General features: G+C 32.2%; 1 long non-coding RNA gene across 6 annotated transcripts; it reads left to right on the top strand.

The window, feature by feature from the left end:
* The first annotated feature begins 272 nt into the window (after positions 1-272).
* Positions 273-10,525, top strand: LOC129924099 (uncharacterized). Of its 6 annotated transcripts, none has more exons than XR_008776003.1 (7): positions 273-575; positions 1,805-1,894; positions 1,997-2,090; positions 5,180-5,306; positions 7,116-7,283; positions 8,079-8,172; positions 10,369-10,525. It is a non-coding gene; the product is annotated as an uncharacterized LOC129924099 (long non-coding RNA). The 6 variants fall into 6 exon arrangements; XR_008776005.1 differs by lacking the exon at positions 273-575 and adding an exon at positions 6,823-6,912 and having other exon boundaries at positions 1,572-1,894; XR_008776004.1 differs by lacking the exon at positions 273-575 and adding an exon at positions 6,826-6,912 and having other exon boundaries at positions 1,573-1,894.
* The last annotated feature ends 2,786 nt before the right edge of the window (positions 10,526-13,311 follow it).

The raw sequence follows: 13,311 nt of genomic DNA on the forward strand, positions 1-13,311 counted from the left end.
AATACTGTGCTTCTAGATCTAGACTAGACATGTGGCGCTGCTCTCTCTCTCTCAATATACATTTTGCCACAAAGCGCAATGTGTTGCAAAGACACTCCTTTGAAACAAATGGATAAAATACACTCAAACACAATACGTCACTCCATTATTCTGTTTACACCCCCTTCCCCGGGCTCTCTCCTTACACAATTCCACTTTCCAACATTTTCAGTGTAAAGTAACAAATCTCAAGACTCAATCTCAGCACAGCCATCAGACCAACATACACTAGAAAAAAGTTCAGTGATAGCACAACACACAAGTGTAAACCAGGCCATCTACACAGCCCCAAAACATTGCTCTAGTTTTATTGACAACAATGTTGAGAGAAAAGGGGGAGGAGCCAATTATTGATCGACCAAGTAGCTACGGTCAAACCGTTAATTAGGTCACAAACACTAAGCATGCTAGATCTAGTACGTTGATGCTTTTTGTATGTGTGTGCGACAGGCACTGAGGGTGCTTTACGATACGTTTTTTTTTGGTCAACTAGGTGGCTTGGAGAAGGCGGAATTTATCTAGATTTAGATGTATAGGTAACACAGTTCACAAGCTATCATAGCTTTTTAGTTTTTTTTTCAGATAATTAGATCGATCTTATAATCTTATATTATATTAGACTGTCTAGTCTATCTAGATCTAGATTATTCTAGATTCTAGATCTACCATCTAGCTAGATTCTAGATTATTCTAGATCTACCATCTAGCTGGATTCTAGATTATTCTAGATCTACCATCTAGATTCTAGATTGACTAGATCTATAATCTAGATCTAACAGTAATCTAACCTGTTTCTAAGAAAAGGAAAATGATTTAAAATACGTTAAAATCATTGCATGATAGTAAGTAAAAGTACTAAAAAGAAAACAACTAAGCAATGAGCTAGCACCAGTGTTCAAAATACTTTTTTCAGGCATCTCTTAACCAGAGCAAAGTACCAAGGGACTTGAAAGTAGCTAATGTCACCCCCCTATTTAAAACTGGAGAAAAATCTGACCCAGGAAACTACAGACCAGTATCACTTACCAGCATTACATGTTAAATCCTAGAACACATAATATGTAGCAACATCATAAATTTAACTACTTAGACAAACATTATGTCATAATGTCCTTACTCCATAGTCATACCAACATGGCTTTAGGAAATATAGATCATGTGAAACACAACTAATAGGACTAATTGATGATTTTTCAAAAAGGTTTAGATAACAGTGAGCAAATATATGCTATCTTACTAGATTTTGACAAAGTTCACCACCATAGTTTGCTTAAAAAATTAAAATACTTTGGCATTGATGGTCCATTGCATCAGTGGATTTGCTTAAAAAAATCAAACAAAGCATTAGGGTTTATTAAAAGAAATTTCTATAAATCAAATAAGAACTTAAAACTAAAATGTTATTTAACCTTGATTAGGCCAACAAAACCCCCCACTAAATTAGAGTATGAAACCTAAAACATAGTTTAAAATAATGATATTGTTGTAGTTTAAAATAATGATATTGTTGTGTTTGTTTCTTTGTTTCTTGATTGAAATTACAACAGCTGCCACCAATTGGGAGAACATTGCAACTCAGGTTCCAAATTGGGTTATACTTTATTGAGTCTAATGAGTTGACTACAAAATACTGTACAATTGGCAACACTAAATTTCTCCTTAATTTATACTATACTGAACCTGTACTGGACTCTCTTCTTCTGAATTTGGACTGGATTCTACTGTACCAGAGGTCTTGACTTTGCCACTCTCTCTCATAAAATAGGGTCTCTGAATGTCACCTGCCCTTTTTGGATGATCACATTTATCCCAAGGATGTTCTTCTTGGAGTGTGTCACACCAACGGTTTTCTAAAGTAATTCATTTCAAAATATTTTTTTTTTAGAAAAAAAAATTGCTTATTCACAATTCTTCTTATAAATAAGCTGTATCTATTTTTATTTTTATACACTTTTAGTGATAGTGACAGAAAGTGTGCATCGCTCAACATGGAAATGTTTTGTAAAGATGGTTACATCTCTTGGGAGACACTGGTTTATATAACAGCAGAGGTAGAATGTTGTGTGTTATATTTAATTTCTTTATAAAACTTTAAGCCAAAAATATTTATCTTTACTCTTCTAGGTTTTGTAATAAGCATGTAATTAGAGTAACTTTAAAGAGAATGATTGTGATAGTTTGAGATAACTGAATGAATAATTTAGTCATTGAAATCGACCAGGCTCATTTGCCCACCTAGGTTCTTATCCATTCTCAAGCAGCTTCGTGTGGGACCAAAGACCAGATTAGACACATTAGTCACCTTTCTGATCTCCAACTCACATACATTGCCACCTCTTCTGGTTTAATGTGCTAGACTACTTCACATATCATATGATATCTGGGAAGCATGGTATCAAATAATGCATTGCTTTTTAGGGAAGTTGATAACTGTCTGGTGGGCTGTTGTAGAATAAATTGTTTCACCTGCTTTCAAAAATCAGTCTACCAAGCAGAAGTTTAGTTCTCTCAACTCTTCTATAAAAATCTGAGAAATGGGTACTATACAGAAAGCAACTAAGACTTCTTGAACGCTTTCACCAAATATGTTGGCACTCATCATGGACATACATTGGCAAGACCACACTAAATACAGCTTTAATAATTCAAATATTGTTGTCTCAATCTTTCATCAGCACTCTATCCATAAACTTTTTTTTATTGCATAATAATATACAGCTAGACTAAACTTTTTTTGTCATTAGACCAAAGGTGGCCCACATTTAATTATTTATAAGAAGTAAGAATGATTATCACATTTTCTTAAAATGCAACCAAAAAAAAATAAAATTTTAAAATAAAATACCACTACAATTTTAAAACTATACACATCCATCAAAGACTTAATAGTTTATCAATATTCAATAATTTCCAAATTTTAGATTGCTGATATTTATGTGTTGTTTTTTTTTCAGTATAAAACACAATTAATTGAATTTTTAAAAACTTTTTTTTCAGATGCCCAAGATCAAAGATGTCTTAAGGACAATTTTTTTTTTCAAACCTGAAACCTAAAACCAAAATATAAGTACTCGGAATCAGGTAATTGTAATGTATATTCAAAATAAAGTATGTTTTGAAGTTATGTCCAATTTAATTTATTGGATGCATATGTCAATGTGTATTAGCAGATTGCAAACTAGGACTAAATTATGGACCGGTTTCCTTTTTTCAACAGTAGTGACTTTCTTTTTATACACCATATCTGTGATCCAAAGTAGCATCTTAGACTTCTTACAAGTATTACTCCAGTCAGTACACACACATACACACATTGTCCTTAACACAGATCAACATATTTTGATGTAAAATACAAATATTCCAAATTGATTTCTCATCAGTAAGTTAGAAAAATATTCTAGTGATATTTTGTAAAGGGATTAGATAATGATAAGGTACTATTATAGTCAATAGTTTTTGGCACATCAACATTATATATAGATTGTAGAAATGATGCAGGGCTTAGAAAGGCTAAAACTGATCAAGTTGTAAGATGCGTGTCATAGAGAGGGATGTAATCTAACATGCATTTTAAAATAGTGATCAAAGCTAAGTTTATTTTCAAAATATGCAAAAACAAACATACATAAATTATAACCAGTTACAGAATTGAAGTTGTTATAACAAATTAGAATAAATCCATTCTAATCTGACTTAAGAATCCTTTGCAACTTGAGCAAAGATTTAACATAGTAAAAGTAGATTTGAATAAGACTGATTTGGTTGTGTCTGTCAGGGTGAGAAAGGTTTTAGTTCATAATTATCAGCTTGCAAATTCTTCATAGGGTAAAGAAAACAAAAAATTGGGTTTACACATCTTGAAAATGCTTTATCAATTTTCTAAGAAATTATACAGTTTAAGTATAACTTGGGGAAAAGTATAACCAGCTAATTAGCGCACTTGAAAACTCTGGTTTGACCTTTATAATTTTTCAAAATATAAATATCTTACAATTAAATTTGGTCTGGATGTCTAGATAATCTTATCGTGAATACACATGCAACAGCAAGTATTCCTGCATGTATTCATGTTTGTTTGTAAAATGTTTTACATGTTTCAGATGTTCCTTCAGAGCTGAAGATAATTACTTCCTAGTTCAAACCTCCCAAAGGACGACGGGGATAGGAGCGGACAGGGTTTGAACCCGGGACCATTGATAAATCTGAACGACAGTTTAGTGCGCAAACCGCACAACCAAGCAGCCATCCATCTTGGGGCAGGTAAAAATTGTTCCTTTTTAAAAAAATTATTATCAGTAGTTAAGTAATTGCTTTTACAAAAAGTCATCAGCCCCATAAGAAAGAAAGTCTTAAAGAAAAAAATAATTGTTGTTTATTACTAAATCTCCTGTATGTGCTTTGAAGGTAATTTTTTAAATTTAAACTTTTTTTAAAAGTATATACTATCCACCTGTTGTGAAAACATTGGCTACTGTCAAGTCTTACATTGAATCTCTACCACTTTTAGATGAGCCAGAAATGTTTGGGCTCCATGAGAATGCAAACATAGCCTTTCAGTTGAATGAAACCAATGCTTTACTTGGTAAGTCTATGTTTGTTTTGCTAATGCTAGTATAGAAACATAAACAGGCGCACTTTACTGCTATATTATAATACACACACACTTACACTGGCTTTGTTCTGAAATACTTTAGTTTAGAAAATAATTCATTGTCATATAGTCTTTTTTACACTGCTTTATTATGGCTTACAACATTGTAGCCATCAGTAAGTCTTGTGCTCTATGGACTCCTTTCTTCTAGTTGTGCCACTTTTTTCTCTAAAAAGATACAGATTGTGGGCCACTTCATTACAAGAGCCTGAGATTTGGAACTTGCTTTTTGTTGAGTTCAGGAGAACCACATATGATTATGTTCAAGAAGAACATTAAAACCAGATCAAAACTTGAGATTACTTTAACTCTTGCTTTCTATATCTGTTCTTTTCTCCTATTACCTTGAGCCTACTGTTTGTTAGCAGCACTAATAAATCAAATGATTCTTTGTATTCAAATAAATTAACAAAAAAAGGTGAGATGTTTGGAATTTAAGCTAAATTTGTGTTCATAACAACTAAAAGAGTAAAATTAATATTTATCTAGCTAAAATACTTGATGTTCAGTTGAGAATCATAGCAGCTGACGGTGGGATGTCCAAATGATGATATTACTTATGAACTTGCTGAGGCTGTCCTGGATTGACAAACTGGATATTGAAAGAGTGTTAACAGTATGTACTATTATTAGTTCAAAGTAAAAATGGTAGTTTTCAATTCTTAGTACTTAATTTACTTACAGTCCATCACCCCTATTTAAGTATGGGCCACCAACAATGGATTTCCATATTCCCATTTATTGGGCCATCCTTTTAATTCTTAGTAGGCCTTTCTGTTTCTAATATTGTTAGTGATCCTATCATTCCATAGTTCCTAGTATTACATGATAGTCTTTTAGTTCTTGTGATGCTTTAGTGTCTAGCTTTATATAGTAGTAGTTCTTAGCATGCAATAATACCTAACATAATAGATTGCTTTCTTTGTTCTTAATATGCCAAAGTTCTTAGTGTGACATTTATTGTCATAGTTCTGAACTTTGCTTAGTTTCTAGATTGCTGTTGTACGAGTGAGATTGTTTTGATGTAGCACTTCTGTACAACTTGTGGATATGAGTCTCTGTTGTACTGGAATGTTGACAATAACTAGACAAAAAAGATGCACCATTACTCAAAATAAAATTTAAAAAATGGAAAAAAATAAACTAAGCCCTATTTGCATTTAAGAAATATGTCGAAATGTGTGATGCATATGTAGAATGTTACTATCTTCCCTATTTAGAAGGACTAGTCTTAAAATATGCAAGTTTTGATAGACAAGCTAACTAATAGAATCATAGCTCTGTTAAGCTAATCATAGAAAAACCTGTAAAAAAAGAAACCTGTAGTATGGCCATTATTTTGTATTAAGCAAGATTAATTTTTTAATATATATCTATAAGCCTTGTGATAGTTTACAAAAATAGTATTCTTGAAAAAGGAAGAAAAAAATATCCATGACTTTAAATACACAAACAGAGTATATAGATTAACAATAACATTAAGATATACCAGTTGATTTCCCAGCATTGTTTTCAGTTATTTTAACTGCTTTGAAAAACATAAATACAATGACTCTAATAATACAGCCATGTAAAAGCCACATTCTGTTCGTCCTATTGTACATTGCTTTAATGCTTGCCAGTTGGGACACATTTTAAATACTAGATGCATTAACATAGAAATGTAATTCTTGAGCTTCTACACTCAGTAGCTGCAAGGAATACACACAATGAAAGGAGAAGCAAAACTAGTTATAGACATAGCTGTGTAGAAAATATTAAAAGCTTAGAAAACAATCTTCTCAAATATATGGAAAGAGGAAATATATTGAGTTCTGTCAGTAAACATTTTAAATCATGTTACTGTTTCTGTTTGTATCAAACAGTGAAAAAATTTAAGTCATTGTTTTATTATTTACATCTTAAGACATTTGAGTGAAACAAAATTGTTAAAAGTCAGTCTTACATCTGGCTGAATGTGAAATTTACTACATTATTAAAAGCTTCTTATTTAAAGAAAAAAAACATAATAGTGCATACAATATTTTTAAACCCTTTTTAAAATATCAAAAACCATGTTTCCTTTTTGTAATATTAGATATGCTTAGTAGTAATTGACAAATTAATTATCAAGTATTGTTCTGTTAATTCAGTAGCCTGACATCAAAGATCACATAAACTCTTTAACCATTGTATTGATGCAAGAAACTGAAAGATTCAATAAACAGCTTCTAATAATCAAGGTGCATGTTAATAAGATTTAAATATTGAATAATTAATGAGTAGGATTTATATAATTGTCAGATATTGCCAGTGACAGATCTTTTAAGTAAGTCTTTATATTATTGTATACAAAGATACAAATACAAATGCAATATACAAATGATGTTATAAAAGGTTTAATGTACAAGAAATCTGAAGTATAGATTGATTTCATGCCTTTCAGACTTTGCAATTTATAGAACAGATGATGTTAAAGGTCATCTGTTTCTTTGGCCAATGGTTAACAAGCAGGATATCATGAGGCAAGCACAATGACCTACTTTCAAGTAGCTTTCAAGTATAACAGTCTCTCTAGCGAGATTGTAAGCCCAAGCCACAGAAATACATTCAGGTGAATCTATACTACCAGATGCAATTTGAAAGTTCAAACTGGAACTTAAAACCTGATAAAAAATAAGCCTTTCAACTTTGTTTTTCTGATCCATTTCCTACCCCTATTTATTAACTCTTTTTTTTAAAGCATTTATAATGCTGATGTTATTTCAATAAAATTGTGTTATGTACATCATCTCATTATAAATTGTAAATTTTTATTTATTTTGATCCATATCCAAGATTTACAATAAATTTACAGTTAAAATCATCTTACTGACTAAAAAAAAATACAATATATTTCAAATTTTTTTTTTTACTATTCGCTTATAAAATTTTTAGCGATTTATGATTATTTTAGCATTTTTTTTCAGTCAATAATACAGTCTAGATTTTGATAACTATAAAACTATGTTTGTATAATGTTTTACACGTTTTGGATGTTCCTTCACATTTGAAGATAATTACATACTAGTTCAAACATCCTGCAGGGTGACGGATGGCAGCAGGCAGGGTTCAAACTCAGGACCATTGAGACCATTAAATAACTAAATCTAGATCCATCTATGAGATCTGTTGTATTTCATTACATTACAAAGTTTTCAAAATACTTGGGCTGTATTTTTTATGGAAATTTTGAACATGACAGTGACACAAACAGAATGGAAAATACCCAGCAATAACTGTTAGAATTCTCATGATATTAGTGAAATGATAGCAAGTCAGAGCTTCATTTCAAGAGATAATTTGGTTCCACAAACCTTGTTGTTTTATTACAAGTTTTTAAATTTTTATTTTACTTGTTCTCCTATAGGCATCATTAGAAAAAACTGAAAAAAGCAATCAAAGGTTTTGTAGTGATGAGTGAGGAATTAGAGAATGTATACAGTGCATTTTTAAATAACCATGTAAGTAATATATTGTTAACATTTAGAATGAACTTAGATATATCTGTTAAATTTTAGTTTTATTTTTTCTAAAAACTTCACACATTTTATTGGAAGCTTCAAATTAAAGCCAGCTTCACTTATATAATTTTAGTTCAAAATGAAGATAATTATGTCCAACCTGTATTCATCCTGTTACCCAGTTGCTCATGTTAAAATATAGCTTAAAATTCTTTTAACTCATTGGTTTTCCTTTTCCTTGCTGATTCAGGCAACCCTTTTCATTCTCAAATAGTGCTTGGAAAGAAAGATTATTTATATGAATTTGCCCTAGCATACTGAATAAGAAATGTGTCTTTATCTTTGTGTCTCTGAGTATTTATTATATTAGGTAATGTTATTGTACTTGCAAAGTCCTCTAAATGTTAAGTGATATTTCCAAAGGTGCTAATTTAGTTTAATGTGAGTATTCATTTATGATATGCCTCATTGCACTATATTACATCTTTTAGTTTCTTTAGTTGAAGGATTCCCCTATTAAGATGCAAATCTGTGTATTTGTTTAAGGTTAAATAGCATTTTGTTTTTCTATTACTGTCTGTTTTGCAAACATTTATGATAAACTATAGTCCCTTGTTTGGCTTCTTAATTATGTCAGTATTGGAATTCTAAGATACATGTAGCTTTTCATTTATATCTAGAGGTGTAGTTGTGTTTTAGTATATTGTTATAACTGATTCAGGTAGGGGTAATTGTGTGTGTAATCAGCTGACACTGACAGCACAGGCCTGAACTCGGTGAGTGGTCTACTGTGATGAGGGATGACACTTCAGGAATGATCTGTATTCTGAATACTACATATGCAATTTATGATGATGGTCTTATGATCATCAATCACTTTCTAGAAGGTCTTTGAGAACCCTATATAAAGAACAAAGGTGTCAGTCAAGATGATTCACAACTGAGGGTCTCACGATTCATTGTGAAGGCAATTAGAAACAGTTGAATACAGAATGAGGTGGAAAGGCCAATAAAGTTTGGTACAGCAGTACAGAGTTTATACAGCAGTACAGTTATTGTCACGGTCAAGAAGTTCTCTAATGTTTTTTTTTGGATGATGCCAGATATCATGGTGAATATGATCTTGAGGGGATCTTTAATTATCTTTTGCCTTTGTCGGGAGTGCTGAAATCTTGTAACCGTGATGCCGAGGATTCTTTACTTGAATTTGTCAGCTGCTAATATGATCTTAATAATTTACTAGTAGATTCAATGAAGAAGATCCTTTTGATTTAAATACAAGAACTTTAATTCCTAACTTGAAAACACTAAATGTATAATACAGCATTTACAAAGTGAACTGTATCAAGAAATATAAAATATTCAAATAACTACTCAATTCTAACTCAAAATAATATGTCTACACACTATGAATATCTCTAGATCGACTTTACTAAATCTGATCCATGACTTCTCTCTAACCAATTCACTCCACATTTGAAGAATTAATAATCTATATTCAGCGTCTTTGTTCTCCCGCTAGCATCTCTCCGCCTACTTCTGGTGCCGCTCCCAATCAAATTAAAATTTACTATCAGGTGACAAGCGCTTCTCTTGGTAGATTGACGTGTGTCACAACATCATTTGAATTTCCAATGACCTAGAATTAAATCTCAACCTTGACCTAAGTTATTATTTAATAATTATTAATTTAAATAATATGTTTGATAATGATATGTGACAGTTATCTACTGGGAAGTATTTGCACATGTTGCCATTTGTTCAGTATTCAGTATTGGCTGTGTATTTATTAGACATTAAAGTGTTACATTATTTGGAGCCTGAGTTTTCAAGTTCTTTAAGTTGGTTATATTGCGTTGGCAGAAATCCTTTTGGTCATTCCTTTGGAACTAGCAGCTGCCAGGTGAGGGGCTTCTAACCAAGACCATAGCTTCACGCTTAGATTTCATCCAAGTTCTTGTGTTTTGAGTTGGAGATGAAGAAATAAATAATGACCCTATAGATGTAGTTTTATAATAACAGGCAGTAAATTCTTGATGCAATGTTAGGAGCCTCTGCCCTAGTCCATTATATTCACATTTCAAAGATTATTTTTAAAAAGTTTTTTAGCTACAGCACCCTAGGTGTATAGTATGATCTATAAATATTTGTACTCCACTGTTTTGACATAGCTTTCCTTGTTTGTTTATTTGGCAGGACATTCTAACTTTGTTGTAGCTACCTATCTTATTTCTAGCAACATACAAGATTACTGGATAGCCAAAGGTGCAGCACTCTTATGTCAAATTTCTGATAAATTTTGATTACAGATAAATTGTAAAGCATTAAACAATAAAAGCAATGTCCAATAAAAGTTGTTCTCTAGTTACTACTTTGTGTTTGTTCACTGTTTGTTTGTAGGCTCAAACAACATTTGATATGTTTGTGAGCAACTTTCTTCTCTGATCACTATCCAGAACATGTTATGTGCATATCACTAAAATAAAGTCTTTAACTACTTGAAGATAATTATGTTTTACCACTATAAAATGTAATAAATTTAATGTAGAAAATTCTTTCTAAAATTTATCCAGACATTAAAACATTTTTTTTCATGGAGCTAGGCAAATATTTAAGTATTCCTACTAACATCCTACTAAAATTGTTTTGACTAGGAAATGATAGAACTAGGTTTGAACAGAACTTTTTCATTATGAAATTGTGTTTTTAAAACCATTAAAAATATGCTTTAATTAATTTACCTTTGTTGCTATAAATGATATGAAACATATAATGGAAATATGGAAAAAGTCAAAATTATTCTTTTTTTCCTAAACAATTTTTATCAGGTGCTAAAATGTTATTTCTCCATTTCTATTTAGTCATAATAAAGATACCATAATAAAAATACAATTTTTATACATTGAGCTACTCTGACACATGAAAGAAAATAATATGAGCCTATGTATCTATACAGTAGAAATCATATGATCCAGGCTTTCAACTCCACTCTCATTCAGTCAGAATCACATTGCAGTTAAGCAATAAATTATTCTCAAGGTTTGCAAGGTTGTAATTGTTGGAAGTGGTAATGGATATAAGCAATCCACTACCTATAATTGCTTCCTAATGGCATATATCTCAAACAGCCTTTGACAACCAGTCTAATTCATGTGTGGCTCAATTATGGGTGTGATACTAAACGTATAGAGCAATGAGTACTGTTAATTTAAAGCATCAATATTTATTTTATTCTGGTCATTTTAAGTATAAATATTTTTATATCTGTTTATATTCAACTTGAAGGAGATGACACAGAAGTCGACTCTTCGATAATATTATTATAGATCACACAAACTAGTAAGCTTCAGGTTGAAAGGGCTAGTTAGCCTTGGTGAACAGGATACTGTATAGAGACTTCAATTGATGCATTCATGACTACATAACTTATTGAATATAATAGAAATATGGAGTGTCCTGGCTTGGCCTCCGGTCTTCGCATAAAAGAAGGTGATTCATGGTCCCAGTTAAAAATCTTACCTTCCCTAATTTTTATATTAAGGATTAACAAAACTCCCACGGGATGCCAGGAAAGGTTTGAACCCGGGTTTTTCGAGACCACATATCACTAGACAATATCCCACGACCAGGCAGCCATCCGTAGTTTCATAGCTCACACTGCGCAATAATAAATGTGATATATTGTTTATTGCATATATATATGTGTGTGTTTGTGTTTCACATTTTGGTAACAGATTTTCCATTGGCACAGATAAAGGCAAACAACTGAAGACAAGACCTCACTGAATATAGCAGGCCTATATAGTCATAAATTAATAAAATTAAATTAACCATTTAAAAAATGTCCCACTTAATAAAAAAAAAACATGCTCAAGCCAACGTGAGAATGCTTAGCCTACGTAGATCTATATCTGACCAGGTTTTAACATCAGTCGGACTCGCAGTCTATTTACTATTTCGGCAGGGAGGGGTAAGGATGAAAATGTCTTTTTCCCCCTAGAGTTAGTTCTTATAATGTAATGATATCTAAATGATTGTAGGTGTAGACATAGATTAATTATATATGTTTCGGCACAACACCACATATCTATGCAAAGATGTGTGTTACTAGCATCGTTGCACAATAAAAAAAATGTATTTAGTATTTATATACATTTATTTTTGCTCCCTTAGATTAAAATCTGTTAAGAATAGATCTACATGCTTGACTAATCATGTCAGTGTGTGTCGCCTGCAATGACTACTAGCAACAAACACTATCGCGTGGTCGTCTTGCTATGACCGTCTACACGTAGCCTACTAAAGTTCTAGGCTAGCCTTACACTGACCAGTTTGTTAGAATCAGTCGGACACACGATCTATTTACTTATTGGGACAGAGAGTAAATGAAAATTTTACTTTTTTCTCGACTTAGTTATCCTAATGCTTTTAGATCTATATAGCTGTACCAGTGACTGTCATATAGCTATGGACTAGGCCGTGACAAAGCTAAACAGCCACCGTAAGAATGAAGTAATAAAAAATTATATCTCCTCATGAACTCAATGACCTCTTTGGCGCACCGCAACAAACACATCACATCTCTGAGATCCAGACTGCGGCCCGTCTCCTCCTTCCTGGTGAGTTGGCCAAGCACGCTGTCAGTGTGGTAGCCAAGACCTTCACCAAGTACACCAACAGCAAAAAAAGTTTTATAACAATAAGTCAAACAAAAGCCCTTTTCATTTAACACATGCTATTTTTAGTGCCTCTTCTTGTTCACAATTAGATAATTGCCTATCCGATCGAGTCTCTTTTGATTTATCCACGTCATACTCTGTTAAAAAAAAATAAAAGAAACTTGGTTTGAACTCTAAAATAGAACTTTCCCCATATGAAAATTATAGATCTATTGTATTATCTATATATATATATATAATTCTCTTCTTCCATTAAAAAGGTCAAACAAGAAGTAAAGGAAAGATCACTCTCTTATTTCTGCGGATAGTCACCCCGCGAAAAAAAAACAAGAGGGGGGGGGGAGAGAACACGTTTTCAGAGCTCGCTACGGATGGCTGCGCGCTGGACTGTCAAACCCTGCCCGCTCCCATCCCATGTGGGAGGTTTGGACTAGGAAGTAAACTATCGTCAGCTCTGAAG

The sequence above is a fragment of the Biomphalaria glabrata genome, unplaced genomic scaffold, assembly GCF_947242115.1.
Source record: "Biomphalaria glabrata unplaced genomic scaffold, xgBioGlab47.1 scaffold_25, whole genome shotgun sequence".
In the NCBI taxonomy this organism is placed as follows: Eukaryota; Metazoa; Mollusca; class Gastropoda; family Planorbidae; genus Biomphalaria; species Biomphalaria glabrata.